This window comes from Dermacentor silvarum, chromosome 6 (genome assembly GCF_013339745.2).
Source record: "Dermacentor silvarum isolate Dsil-2018 chromosome 6, BIME_Dsil_1.4, whole genome shotgun sequence".
NCBI classification, from domain to species: domain Eukaryota; kingdom Metazoa; phylum Arthropoda; class Arachnida; order Ixodida; family Ixodidae; genus Dermacentor; species Dermacentor silvarum.
The window spans coordinates 95,426,006-95,440,839 of record NC_051159.1 but is presented as its reverse complement, the minus strand read 5'-3'; the positions used below and the strand labels follow the sequence as shown (position 1 = coordinate 95,440,839).

Below are 14,834 nucleotides of genomic sequence, written 5' to 3'. Positions count from 1 at the left end.
CTTCTTTCTCTTTCTCTGACAAGTCAAGGAAACTTTCGTAGGGACCCAAGTCGCAGGGAATGTGTGCTCATCTTGTGCGCCTCCAAGAAATGAATGGTATCTTTAGCGTTGTGCGTGAGTTTTTCCTCGTTCGTCCAACATGACACGGGACCAGGTTATCGAACTGTTTTGTACCCAGGCTTCGCGTTCTCCCTGCATGGTGCATGGAGGTGCGAAGAATACCGCTAATTAGGCCGAAAAGAAACCGAAGGGAGCGCATTTCTTTATTTGCTTCATCCGAATAGACGCGTCTCCGAATACATGCAATTGCGGTTGTTGCTTCGAAGAGAGGCGGAGATAGAGAGAAGTCAAAAGCAGGAAGGTTAGCCATGCTGGGCCCAGTTCGCTACCCTGCACTGGGAAAATGGGACTAAGAGATGCGCAGGGCAGAAAAAAAAAAGTCTTTAGAGTACGCACCCACACACGCTGAAAAATGTTCATTATTCAATTCATCACAAGCGGTCACATAGGCGGGTGTATTGAAGAAACAGAATATAGCGCCTTTTGCGGCTTTATATACATCACAATCGTATGAGACAAGGACGTTTTCCTGAGACACACATCTGGTTTTCTGCCCTACAAAGGTGGAAGGTTTAAGAAAAACAGAAAGATGCAAAGAAATGTCGAGACAAAAGGCACATGCAATAAGAAAGGCGGAGGATCGGAGTCGTTATGACAGGTTACTAGAGCGTGGAAACTTCAACAGCGCCTTGGTCGAAGCTACGCATAAACAGCACTAAGCATGCGGCCCAGCAAAAGAGAATCACCTACTGGGGTGGTGTGACGGTGAAGGCTCTGCTTATGATTACAGCTAGGTTTCGACGAATGCTATCGGAATCTATTATTTTTATAAATTATTTCTCTCGGCTGGGTTCTATCAACCTTTTCCGCAAGGAAGGTTGTAAAAAGTTTTTTTTTTTTCCAGAATGGTACATGATCGTTGTCTTTGGAGGGCTACAGGAATAAATTACGCGGATGCTTTGAACTTTCTAATAATGTAAAGGCGAAAGCCTAGTTGGACCTTGTGTTGATCTGCTGTTGAACTTTCTGTTCAACTTTCTGCTGATGAGCAGCTTCCCCCCTATACGGCGGTTATGATGAGGGTCATTTCGAGCTTCTCTAGCCTCTTTTGCCGTGGCGTACTTTCTCGGTCTTCCCCATCCGCGACTAGGGCCTGGTGCGTCGTCAGCCATAGCGATGTGGAATGATGCTCTGAGTCCACGCGGGGACGTATACAATGCGCGCGTGCGTGCTGCCGCCGTTTTCATAACGTTCTATGGGAGCAGTCGTTGTCCTTTCCTTCAGCGCCCTCCCACGCCACCGCTGAAATTTCCCTCCTTTTCTTCCCCAGCACTTCTACACCGCCTCAACGAAATACCCCGCACCACGATCATTTGGACACCGGGACATGAAGGCGTCAGCATAAACCATCGTGCACACACGACAGCCCGAGGTCACTACAACCGGGCACTGCAAGAGACGCCAGAAGACCCAAGTCGAGACACACTACAAACTTACTGCGATATACTGCAGCACTACCGCCTTTCGAGAAGAACGATGCCGCCACCGTACCCATCCCTCACCAGAGCTGAAGCCACGATCTGGAGGCAACTCCAGACAAACACCTACCCTCACCTCACGCTCCTTCACGCGATGTACCCCACCCTTTATCAGCCCCTTTGTCCTTTTTGTACAGAGCGAGCTACCCTCTATCACACCACATGGGCATGCCAAAATATCCCGAATAACTCCCCACATCGAAACGCAACGCACGAGCAGTGGGAGATGGTGCTGACCAGCTCGGCACTGGAGGATCAGCGAAAGCTTATCGCCAGAGCCGAAAGTGCTGCCACCGCCGCTGGGGCCCTGGACTTAAGGCTCCTCCCACCACGGAGATCGACGCTTCTCCGTGCCCCATCAAAATAAAGTTTTTTCTCTCTCTCTCTCTCCCCTGCACCGCTGTTGCCCTTTCCCTCAAGGCCACATGGCGCCACCGCTGGCAATTTCTTCCCGCTCATACTGCATGGCTGTTGCCCTTTCACTCCGCGCTCCTACTGTGCCACCGTTGTTATTTCCCTCAACTCTCCGACTACGCTGCGTCGCTCTTTCTCAGAACCCTCCTCCGGTGCTGTTTCCTTTTCCCAGCGCGCTCCGTTTTTCTGTACCTCACCACGCGTCCTTGAAACATGGAGATCTAAGGCTTTCGCCTTAAAATCTGTAAGCGATGAATGTTCTGTTTCATTGAGTTTATTGCCCTCAGTAATAATACAGGATAGTCTTTACATATATCTCAAATAATGTACATCGTAAATATGTTCAATGTGGTGCAGTCACACGCTGTGACTACAAGACCGGAATTTGTTGGGAACAATGCCAAAAGATAGGCCATTCGAATATTTGGCAGCTGGAAGAACGTGACGGAGAAAGTAGCAGTCCAGGCTCGTTTACGTAAGACTTCCCGCGAATTGCACCACTGTGAGAGACGCGCACTCAATGGTTATGTAAAGAAATTTGCGATAAAGCACAAGAAATGCTGTGTTGATGATAAGTTGTGCTTGATGGGATTGCCACACAGCAGATGTATATTATAGTTTATAGTGGACAAAATACTTAAAGGAAACCAATTTTGCTTGCTGTGAAGACTGACAGATGTTACGGATGCTTTATTAGCAGTTCGTATGTAGATACTAATATGTCTACGCTAGTATGGATCACTGTTAACAGTGAAACCTAGATATTTACACAAGCTTAAAAATAATACAGTGAAGATTGCCCGCAGACGACAACATTCATGGACGTCGCGAGCTTACCACCATCTTGTCAGCTACTTAAGACATTGTAGCTATTCTGTAACTCTATTTTTTGCTTTCTTCTCACCTAGGGACGGTCTATTATTTTTTTTTCGATTAACGAATAATCATGCATAAAATTTTAGCCTTTATTCGATTAATAGCTTTCGATGGAGGGTTTTTTCATTGAATAATTGATTATTCGTAATTTTTGCCGAGCACTTTTTGAAAGGTTGAAACGCAGTTATCTGCTTTTGGAGGACCCTATTTTAATTTTTGAGAGGTGGAACTAAGTTTGAAACACAAGTGCGCAAACAATTGATGAAGGATAATCTTTAACTTATGAATAAATAACTTAAGAATAAATACAGCTGCCACTAGTGGCTTTTCCAAAGATCAACAATATATGTTACAAAATAGGATTTAGTGCAGATTTAAACAAGCTACGTGCTACAAGCGAATCCCTGTACATTACAGTGTCACAATAAATAAGAAAAATGGCAAAAGTCCAACTTAAATCCAACGTGAAGTGCAACTTAAGTATGCAAGAAATATAAATATAGACAGGGAAAAGAAAATTGCTAGTTTATTATTTTAGGCCACATGCTCTTTTCTACATAACGAAGAACTGAATGTCCATTCGCTTGCGTGTTTGTGTGATGCCGACACCTTCTTCGAATGCCCACAAAACCAGCATGACAGAAAAGATGCTCGGACGCACTATAATTGCTGGAATCGACATTAACTCCATCGCTATGTCAAAATGCACGCTCCAAACCGGAACTTATGCTGTGCCACGTCTATAGTGGACTGGGAGTGGCACGACGACCAACGACTGGGTTGCTATATCATGCCTTGAATTGGAAGCGCATTTCAAGCCTCCAGATTTGGGTGGCCTGGTGGCGTGTGTGATGTGAAGGAAGAGAGGGGAAGAGTTCGGCTGCGCATCGCTCGGGACTAGGAAAAACAGTCGACAGTGGCTCTACAACAGCCGCACAGTCACTGCTCGGGCTCAGCTATGCCAGTACAATTTTAAAATTTTCGCGCCACTCCTGTCGAACTCTCGAAAACGATTACGCTAATCGAATAGGTCTAATCAAGTAAGTCAATCAAGTGAAAGGTGGACATCGATGAATATTATTTGTTTTTCGGGATACACTTATTCGATTAATCTTTCATTAATATTACCAACCCTATTCTGCCCATAACATCTGGATTGAAGTGTGGACCCTCTGCTCCACATATGACTCCAGCACACGCTCCCTAGATGCTTCGACAATGCTAACCCAAGGCGAGAGTGGCCCCGAGTCTGCAACTACAATTCCCACCGTTATCTTGGTGTGACTGCGAAATAGGCACCTTGTCGATTGTCATTTTATTGACTTTAAAAAAAAAACATAATGTTGGTTTAGAGCCATTGGATGCATGAATGAGATCAGTTTGCTTGGTGCACCATGTATCCGTCACACCTTTTTCACATTTCCGTGTACAAACATAACCGATGAACCGCACAACCGTTAGTGCTAGAGTTAGTTGCAGAGTACAATCAGAACTAGTTAAACCAATACTACTCTCATTTCTTAAAAGACACACAATTACAGAGTCGCACAGGCAAAGCGCTTTTATAAACAGCGCGCCCTTCATTGACAAGGCTTCAGTGGTGGCCCCGCAATGGCAACTTCCTCATATGCTCTAGCTTTTTCTACCAACACGCATACCTTGACAAGCACACGCAACTGAAGTTTACCATTACGTTAGTAAAGTGCGACACCACCTCGTTGTAGCCTAGAAAGAGAGATACATAAATGGGCGATCAAATTTAGGCCTAAGTATACGGAGTAATTGTGTTATTAATTGCCAACTGCTTCAGTTAGCATATACAGGGTGTTTCACTTAACTTGGGGCAAAGTTTAAAAACATGCAAGTGCTACGTAGCTGGACAGAACCAAGGTCATGTTGTTTATCGTCGCTTGGAGATACTCAGATTATTTTTTTGCGTGCCGCGTAATTAGATAATTAGTCCTAATTATTTATTCAACTTCTCGATTATATTAATTAGATGAAAAGTGTTAATGAGAAAATTGTAGGACAACGTGAGAAACTCCCGGTACAGCTTTCTGTTGCTCAATACGTGCTCCATAAAAGTGTTTTTGCAAGCATGAAAGAAACCCCGCGAATACACGCAACAATGCCGCGTTACTGGTGGCTCGAGGCACTGCGTGTATTCGCGGACATCTTACACGCTCGAAAAAACACTTTTAATGACGATAGTCTTTCTGGGGCTACCTAAACGCGAAAAACTTCGTCTGCCTGTCTGTCACTCGATTCAACCGCCCGGCCAAAATCAACCTGTCCACTAGCACTGGTGGCACAGGGTCATATACGTCAGCATTATACAGCGCAGAGGAAACCTGAGGTCTATTTGAGGCAAAATATATGTACATACCAGTGATTTTATTTAATTAAGAATACAGATGGGTATGCATAGATAAGCAGGGTAAGATCATCGGCAATTTCGATCATATAGTAAAAGCAGCAAAATGATTCTATACTGACCTGTACAATACCCAGAGCAGCCAAGCTACTTTCATTCGAAGTAGTGATGAAAAGGATACAGAGGCTCCTTCTATAACTAGCGATGAAGTTAGAAGGGCCTTGCAAGACATGGCCAGGAAAAAGCTGCTGGAAAAGATGGAATAACAATCGATTTATTCAGAGTGGAGGAGATATGCTTGAAAAGCTTGCAGCCCTTTATACGCAATTTCTCATGACTTCTACTGTACCAGAGAGCTGGAAGAACGCCAAAATTATACTAATCCATAAGAAGGGAGACGTTAAAGAATTGAAGAATTATAGACCCATTAGCTTGCTTTCAGTACCGTATCTGCGGAGTACAATCAACCTCTTTATATGGCTTTCATAGATCACGAAAAGACATTTGATTCAGAAGAGATACCATCCGTATAGAGGCATTGGATAATCAAGGAGTACATGAGGCATACGGGAATATCTTGGCGAACATCTACAAGGATTCCACAGCTACATTGGTTCTCCACAAGAAAAGTGGAAAGTTACCTATCAAGAAAAGGGTAAGGCAAGGAGACACAATCTCTCCAATCGTCCTCACTGCCTGCTTAGAAGAAGTATTCAAGCCCTTAGACTGGGCAGGCTTAGGAATGAGGATCAACGGCCAATATCTCAGCAACATTCGGTTTGCAGATGACATTCTCCTATTCAGCAACAATGGGGATGAATTAGAACAAATGATTAAGGACCTTAACCGAGAAAGTGTAAGAGTGGGGTTGAAGATTAATATGCAGAAGACAAACATAATAGCCTAGCAAAGGAACAAGAATTCAGGACCGCCAGTCAGCCTCTAGAGTCTGCAAAAGAGTCCGTTTATCTAGGTCAATTACTCACAGGGGACCCTGATCATGAGAAGAAAATTTACAGAATAATAAAATTCGGTTGGAGTGCATACGGCAGGCATTTCCAAATCCTGACTGGGAGCTTACCACTGTCGTTGAAAAGGAAAATGTACAATCATTGCATTCTATCTGTGCTAACATATGGGGCAGGAACTTGGAGGCTAAGAAAGCATCTTGAGAACAAGTTAAGAACCGCACAAAGCGATGGAACGAAAAATATTAGGCCTAACGTTAAGAGACAGGAAGAGAGTGATGTGGATCAGAGAGCGAACGGGGATAACCGATGTTCTAGTTGACTTTAAGAGAAAAAAATGGAGCTGGGCAGGCCATGTAATGCGTAGGATGGATAACCGATGGACCATTAGGGTTACAGAATGGATACCAAGAGAAGGGAAGCGCAGTCGAGGTCGGCAGAAAAACAGATGGGGTGATGAAGTTAGGAAATTTGCAGGCGAAAGTTGCAGGGGTCGTGCGCTAGCTTCCTCCAGCGCATAAATATAGGCTGAGCAGGGTTTTTATGTTAGTAACTAAACACGTTTGAAATGGTGCGAAGAGACAAGGGGAATTGTATGGCGCGAGAGCAGGGCGAACGCGGGGAATTTGAATTGAATTCTGCAAAACCTCCATTGCATCCATCATTGGAGGAGTGATAGAGGGGGGGGGAAGAGCGTGAGGGGTGGGAGGGGAGAGAAGATAGGGTGTTACTTATCAGGGGCGGCAGAAGACTATCGTCTTTCGACGTCATTTGCAGCGAAGCAAGCATATATACGGCCTATTTTTATGTAGCACGCGTTGAGCAAGAGAAAGCTGTATCGAAAGTTTCTCTAGAATTTTCTCATGGACGCTTTTCATCAAATAATAATAATTGAGAAGTTCATTGATGAATCGAGAATATTTATCTAATTAGGTTGAATGCAAGAAATAATCTGAGAATCTCCAAACGACGGCGAACATTACCTCGGTTCGGTCCAGCTACATAGCACTTGCATGTTTTTAATGTTTGGTCCAAGGTAAGTTAAACACCCTGTATATTGCCCCGTTTAAAATCTTCAATTTGCTATAAAGGCGCTGTTTTTCTTGTAACAAGTTACCATTGCTCCGGCTACTAAACGCGTGACATCATAAGCGGAAGCATGATATTAAGAGTGCCCACTATTTATCAAGAATAAACGCAGTCACAGCAGCTACGTTACAATGGACTATCATAAATGCCTATTCCACACAGGAGAAACTGATTGTTGCGTCAATAGTGCACGTTGGGGATGCTCATTCCCGCCATGACTGTGGCACTCACTGTGATTGAATACATAAGCGCTTCCGTCCTGGCGTGCATCTGAAATGCTCTAACTTCGCGGAATCGCTGTCATCATCATCAGCACCACCACTTCCGTTTTTCATCACAAGTAATCTACTTCATGAATGAATCACGGTAACATGATTTGCTACTATCGTCGACAATTCCTCCTGTGAGAAGCATCGCGTGTTTCACAATACACAGTAGCTCGCCTAAAGCTACGCTTGTGCCAAACGGGATCGTAGCCTTATCGGTGGCCCGTCTTTACTGAGATGACATTGACTCCTTTTCCGGACAGCACCGCGAATTTCCCCTCGCTTTGCATCCTTACCTGATGACAGGTGACGTGGGTTGCTTGGTGATAACTTCCTCTATCCCTGAAACCGACAAGTGCGCTGCCATCGGAGATATCGTGGGACCGTCACCAGAGAAAACTCTTCCATAGTTCGTGTTTTCGTTTGATGCGTAGTTAAAATATGCTCTGAGAAAAGCTCAGAACCTTGCTCCTTGCCCTTGTATCTGAAGTAAAATTTAAGGTGTTTGCAATCTGCAAGTGGAGGACGATGCTTATCTGTAATAAATGCTAGCGGAGCTTACAGTATACGCTTTGGCCAGTAAAGACTTGTTAGATAAAACACACTGCACCTGAGAAAAACCATTCTAATAAAATATGATGGGATGTTGATTTCCTTTGTCGCGAAATGTACCCGGGCATCGGGGGACAACTTGTGTAAGCCTGAAGAGGCTGTTTGAAACAATGACGTCACTAAATATGCCTTCTAAAATACATTTCTACTGCATTTGGACTTGATGGGGCATTTCTGAACTGAAGTACATGTTGAAAGGACCGACTTTGTGAAACACAACTCACTAACATGTAAACTTCTGCGCCACGAAATACTGCAACTGTCATTTTCCATCTTCCTGTTGTAGATATACCATCCTGCTGCAGCTACTCCAATGCCAGGTATTGTGGTGTGCACAGTAAGATCGCTCTAAGGAATCAGCCTTGGATATTTTCAGAAATGAGCGGCACACATTTTACACATAAAGAAATTGTTGCGATTTTAGATGTAATCTTCCTGCTTTTCCTTTAACGCACATAATTCCTGCGCCACTGTTATAAGAACAAAATTAAGTACGTCCGTCGGATAGTATTGTTAGCTGGGAACACTTAATCAAGTCAAAAATTACAGTCACAGCGATTACCGAGGCGTTGATTTTTCTCGAGATATGCTCTAAAGGACGTATAGAAAAGAAGTGGATGAATGCGTAATTTCTGACATTCCTTGCATCCTATACCCCTGTCATGTGATGAAAAAAATGGTATTTTGCTCTTGAGTAGGGTCATGCGATGCATTAAACGCCATAAAATTTACTCAGTATCGCATCCGAAATGATAATGTTATTTTTTACAGGGTGACGATGAAAGTGTGTGAGCAAAAACATTTTGACCATTAGGGACGCCTTTCTTACTGCTTTAATTTTTATTGGTTATTAGAGTCAGCACGAGTTAAGTCGTAGGCTCGGTTTGAGCGGGGAATTAAATTTTATGCGTTAGTGGCAAATGACCCATTGCGCGAAATGCAGCTCCACTAACGTGAAACCTGGGGAAGTGCGAAGCGCGCCGTGATGCACCGCTAATGGGCTCATACTGCCTTAAACAATGGCTCATAAACCCGTAAACGTGGCCTCCCCATTACAACGACAGAAGAGAAGTGAAATTCTACGCTGGAATGATGAGCGGCAACGCAGCCAGCTTTTTTTTTTTTTTTACGCATTTATGGACGTTCTTCGGTGCTGAGTTTACATGAGGCCCTAAGGAATATTTGAGATCGCGTAAACTCATTCAATTATCATTTTTGTTTTACAAGAATAGCATAAAATATTCCCTTGAAGCTTAAACTTATCGCGCTAGATATTGATTGAAAATGGCATTTTATAAAATTATCATTAAACTTTTCCATGTGACAACACTATTGGAAGAAATGGAAATACTTTATATTTTCATGTTATCTCTAGCCCACACTGTCTTCAGCGGTAAAAAGAGTGTTACAGGCACGATGAATACGATATAAGTAGTTTTTGTTACTGTAACCAACATCCCATGCAGGTGGCAGCTTTCAATGTTCGAGTATCTTCAGTGCTGCCAGATTTTCTAGGAATCGCAATGTGATGCCCACCAATGTGTTCCTACTTGTTGAGGTGTTCTGTGTGAGTAAAGAGTCAACGCACTTATTTATTTTATGATTGCTGGAAAAAAAGGTGGTTTGTTAACCATCAATTAGACAGTTTTAGTTTAGCGTTAGCGTAATAGCGGGGTTACGGGAAATAGCGTTACCGTTCCGCAAACGAACTTTGCAGAAAGAGAGTTTTAGTATAGCGTGATAGCGTAGTTTACGTGCGGGACGCTATTCCATTACGCTTTGAATTTCGCATACACAGGGCACCTAATTCTATGTGTGTGTGCGTCCGGAAAGTGCGACAGGCAGCGCAATGGAAGCCAGGAGCGCGTTGTATTTTTACTTCACATGTCCGTCGATCTGCAACGAAACAGACAAGCAGTACAAGCTGTCTACCATAGCCTCCGAAATCCTCCTATCTCAGAGGCCATATGCCGTCGTCGCGCCTATCTCTCGACTTTAGCGACAGATGGCGCTCGGATCTCAGAAAAAATTTCTCTCGTTAGGCTTAGGCGCGTTCGAAACGAGAAGCGATCTCGAAAATTCCTCAAGATTAGCCATAACACTCTCTCGGCGAAGCGGCATGAGACTAAGCAAAAGCCGTTTACGCAGTCATTTGCTACGAACGAAGTGAATTCTACAAAAACAACGCCAAATTCAGTTCGAAGCGGGCGGCCGGGACCGCCGCCATGTTTTACGTACACTACGTACACCACGCTAACACGGTAACGTTAACTCTGAGAAATAGCGTGCGCACGGTAAACGGTATGGGTCGGTTAGCGTTCTGCGCATGCGCACTTCGATCCCGCTATTCCAGTACGCCCGCTATTCCGGTAACCACGCTAAACTAAAACTGTCTACTGACAGGACCAAAGTGGTGACTTCAAAACTTAATGGGTTCTACCAACGGGAAAAGGCAATGATGCAGAAAATTGCCATTTTGTATTTCCTAGCAGCTTTGAGCGTGGACATAAAAACGTAATGTGAGCACGCACACAAACATTTTATGCAGATGATACAAAGCAGGTAATCTGCTTTTGCCAATATAATTGTGTAGTGTAGCTTAGTTGAAATTTTCTTTAGCATCTGGTCGAAATTCCGCTTAAGAAGTCAACAAGGTACAGTACAGAACAGCTGGCGGTAGACTCTTCTTTCTTGCTGCAGTTTGCCAGTGCAAGAAATAACGCCCTAAAAGCATTTCATCAGCGACTCTCCATCTTAGAAATATTGAAAGTGCGTTATAGAAAGCATGGCGCTTAAGACCAAACAACCAATATAATAAGGAACGAAGGGAAGGGGAATAGGGCTGCATGTTCCCATTATTGAATCTTTACTTGTTTTCTTAAGAAACGTAGGTATCACTATCTTCAATGTGATCATTTGGCACCACCACACGTTCATCGCATGCCAACGCGATGACATCGCTTCCATCCGATGTAGGTCATTCGCATCGTCAGCCAACCCTGAAAACAGACGATGTGCAGAGATAAATGTTACCATGGCAATGAACTTTTACTGAATGTCGATGTATCAGTAGAACAGTCATACTGCTGTATAATAATATGTAATGAGATATCACTCTTCGTAACGGTTTAATCTAGCGAAGACGGTTCGCCAGAGTCCAAGGAATGTAAGGAAAAGTTTATAGAGGTCAATTGCTAACTGTGTTACAGGTATCATCAGCGGCAAATTCCAGTTCATTGCCATAACTGCGTGCTGACATCATCTTTATCCTTTATGAGACACAAAGTCTGCCTGCTGTGGGTGTTCTGGGAACATAGGATAATAAAAGGGCAGCCTCCAGTGACGGATTGCTTCCTTTGTGATGGGATGCTACATGTCAAGAACTCCCTGTAAGCTACCAGGATCTATAAGCTATTTTAGATTGCGAAGATTAAGTCTGATTTGCCTTCATGGCGCTGGCACTCCTGATTCAGTCAATAGTATTGCACTCACAAACCAATTTTTGAAAAATATTATTATCGGCTGTGTCTGTAATAATGAAAGCAGGCATCTGTAATAATTTTGTTAGTAAAGACGTGTCACCCAGTGTTATGCACTAACACCACCTTGTCACAGAAATTAGCAGGTTTACGCTAATTTTAATAGGCCTAACGTGTTTAGGGCCCCCGCATGCCTCTATACAATGGGAAAGAATGAGAAACTATAGAAAAATGGAGGACTAGCACAGGCACACTTCCTGAGAAATGCAATATAAGAAGACTCTCAAATTGGACAAAATCTATATGCGCGAGAACACAAAGTTTTTCAACTCTCACTTCCTTCGCTGTAACTTTTAGGACAACTTTACGAGTTGCGCCAACTTCCATTAAAACGAATGGCAAAACAATGTGAGGTCAGGTATTGATTAATGCATAGCGAGCGTTTTAAATTGAATTCATTCAGCGTCATAATTATTAGCTCCTGGCGCCAAATTGAAACTGCTTTTTTGTGTTCTCTCCAATTGGCTGGCTAATATGTCCAATATCACGATTGGCTGAAATTTGCCCTTACAAACAATTCTCGTGTGATTGAGCCTTTCGTGAACGCGGCTTTAATACGGAAGTTTCTTAACTGAAATTCTTAGCATAGCATGTCACGTGGAGTTTGCTGCGTCGGGATACAATACCACAGGACTTTTTCGCATGACTTCAGTGTATCATATTAGCACAATAAGATGCAACTATGTGAAAAGCTTTCAATAGAGAGCTAAAGTAAGCGAACATTGTCGTTTTTAACTTCACTACAGTGATGTTCACTTTAAATAGAAAGCAGTCGATCTAGTAACTAACTTTAGAGCCACATGAAATCCATTACCTTAATGCAACTATAGATCTTCGTGAAGGCAATATCGTCGGTGAAGTACGGGCTTCCGAGGCTAGTGTAGTCAGGCAAATCCTCGGGAACTCACAAGCTTGTATGCTGCCTTAGTACCAGTCAGGCATTCAGCATTGTAGGGCATTATATTGTGTACTTGCTGTCTTAAGTGCATCCTGTAAGTAAACAAGAACACTTTAAAGTGTCTTATGTAATGCTATCATGCTTATAATACTAAAATAACAAAAAATGTGGCCGTACATTATTTCCATGCCTGAGATATTTCGCCGCATTTTTTTTTTTTTGCACATTCAAGCTTTTTTATTTAAGCTCATATTCACTGTTATGAAACAAATATATCCAGCATGGACTTTTCTCTCATTGCGTAAATAATGTAGAATCTTGTTGAGAATGTCTTATCTATTTATTAAATGTAACAAGTGCTAAAACAGCGATTTTATTGGCGGAGGGCAAGGAAACGTAAAACACTGATAGCGCGCATCCTAAACTGACAAACGGTTTTTCGCAGCAAATTACCTAGACACATCGTTTTTACGTTGCGCTTATTACGTATCAGTGTTCAAATTTGTGCTATCAGCGTGCGTACTAAATATAAACGGCAAATAACATTGCTTCCTGAAAGACAAAAGCTTAATATCGGCTTCTATAAAAGCAAAAAAAAAAAAAGGACCACTGAGCTTTTCTTTGACTTGTCGTTTCATTTGCACCAGTAGGAGGTATATTTTTTTACAGAAAGGACAAGTCAAATTTGTGCAATACATATTTCAGCAGTCAAATATGTTTCTTTTTTTCCTTTCAGAAACATGCAGACGGAGTCTCAATTATTATAAATTAAATTTATAATTATTATAATTAAACATTCCATAAGTATTTACAAAAAGATTTTATATATAATCGAATAAGTGAAGCCTAGACTCACCTTAGGTGATGTCCTTGTCCTCAGTGTCCAATGCATCATAGGGATGATCATGAAATTGCACCATGTGCTTGCCATTGTGCTTATCAGACGTAGGGAACAGAGTTGAATGGAAAGCGTTAGTTTTCATTTGTCCTCGCAACAGCCTCGCAAAGTGCTGTCGACGGTAATCAGTGGCCGGCTGTTCCTGCTGCTCATCCAGAAGCAGATCTGTTTTCCAGCGGGAAATTAGGATAAAAAAACCTGTGATTCTTAGTTTCTATGCCATCAGAACGCGGCAGTCAAGGTGGACGGCACAGTAGAACTAACTTGGTTGTACGAAGATTACAGCAACATTAATCGAAGAGTAAAAAAGAAACGTTGTCAGCTACCTAGACAATATTTTCTCACCTGGGCATCGAAGTTTGAGGGAGCCGAAATGCCTATCATATTGCGGCGTCCTACACGTAAGACGACGCTATACAGCAGAACAGTCGAAACAAAATGCTCAAACTGAAGGTGAAACGCGCGAGAAAAAAAAGAGAGTCATTTGTTTACGAACTTATTACGCGATATTGTTTGCATGCTCTTTGTCAACAATTCACTGACTGAATAAAACAACAGATACGACAGCTAAGGCGTCTCCCAGTGAATGACCGCTCTCGGCCGCAATATTATTCCCAGAATTAACAGCATTGCTTTAGGCTTCGTAATCCCTAGCGTTGTGTCCATAGCGCGCAGCGCCGTTATTATAAAAGGTCTCGTCTCGGCTGCTACTCACCGCTATGGATCGCTTCGAACAACCTGCTGCACAGGTCGATCACGCCGGTGCGCATATTTTGGCAAGTAGCTTGCATTTGCAGCTACCGTGGCAGACAGTTTCAAAAGCTATCCGGTGAGGATTTTTCGGGCGCTTTCCAGTGTTCTTTCCATTCCTAGGCTGACGTTTACGTTGCTCACTGTGTAAATCGAAAGCGCGGTTTTGCGCACGCTGCACTTGCCAGACCTGCGCGCGCGCGTCGCAACTCGCGCGCCGGCGTCGACTGCGGGACCCACGTCTCTCTTTTGCGTGCCTCAGGTCCCTGGCGCTGGCGCACCCTCGCGGCCAGCGCCGCCAGCGCCTCAACCAGACACGGACGATGGCGAAGAACGAGGGCTGGGCCGAATCCCGCTTTCCCACGCGAATAAAAATCGATACTCACGGAAGTTTGCTTTCTCTATATGTTTCCTTCGCCAGCCTCATGCATTGCGAATCGCTTTTATCCCGGTAGGCCTGCTTACCCGGCTTCGACCTACGCTGCACCTCGGCGTCTTTTGCATTCGGGGGGTGTCGCGTAGTCTTGCGAAAGGTAGAATGCTCCACAATGC

The 14,834-nt window shown here is 43.5% G+C and overlaps 1 long non-coding RNA gene across 1 annotated transcript; it reads right to left on the bottom strand.

The window, feature by feature from the left end:
* Window positions 1-10,879: 10,879 nt before the first annotated feature.
* On the bottom strand, window positions 10,880-14,491 carry LOC119455110 (uncharacterized). The gene is made up of 4 exons (XR_005192786.2): window positions 14,248-14,491; window positions 13,491-13,697; window positions 12,551-12,726; window positions 10,880-11,196 (listed from the first exon to the last, which is right to left on the bottom strand). It is a non-coding gene; the product is annotated as an uncharacterized LOC119455110 (long non-coding RNA).
* Window positions 14,492-14,834: the final 343 nt, after the last annotated feature.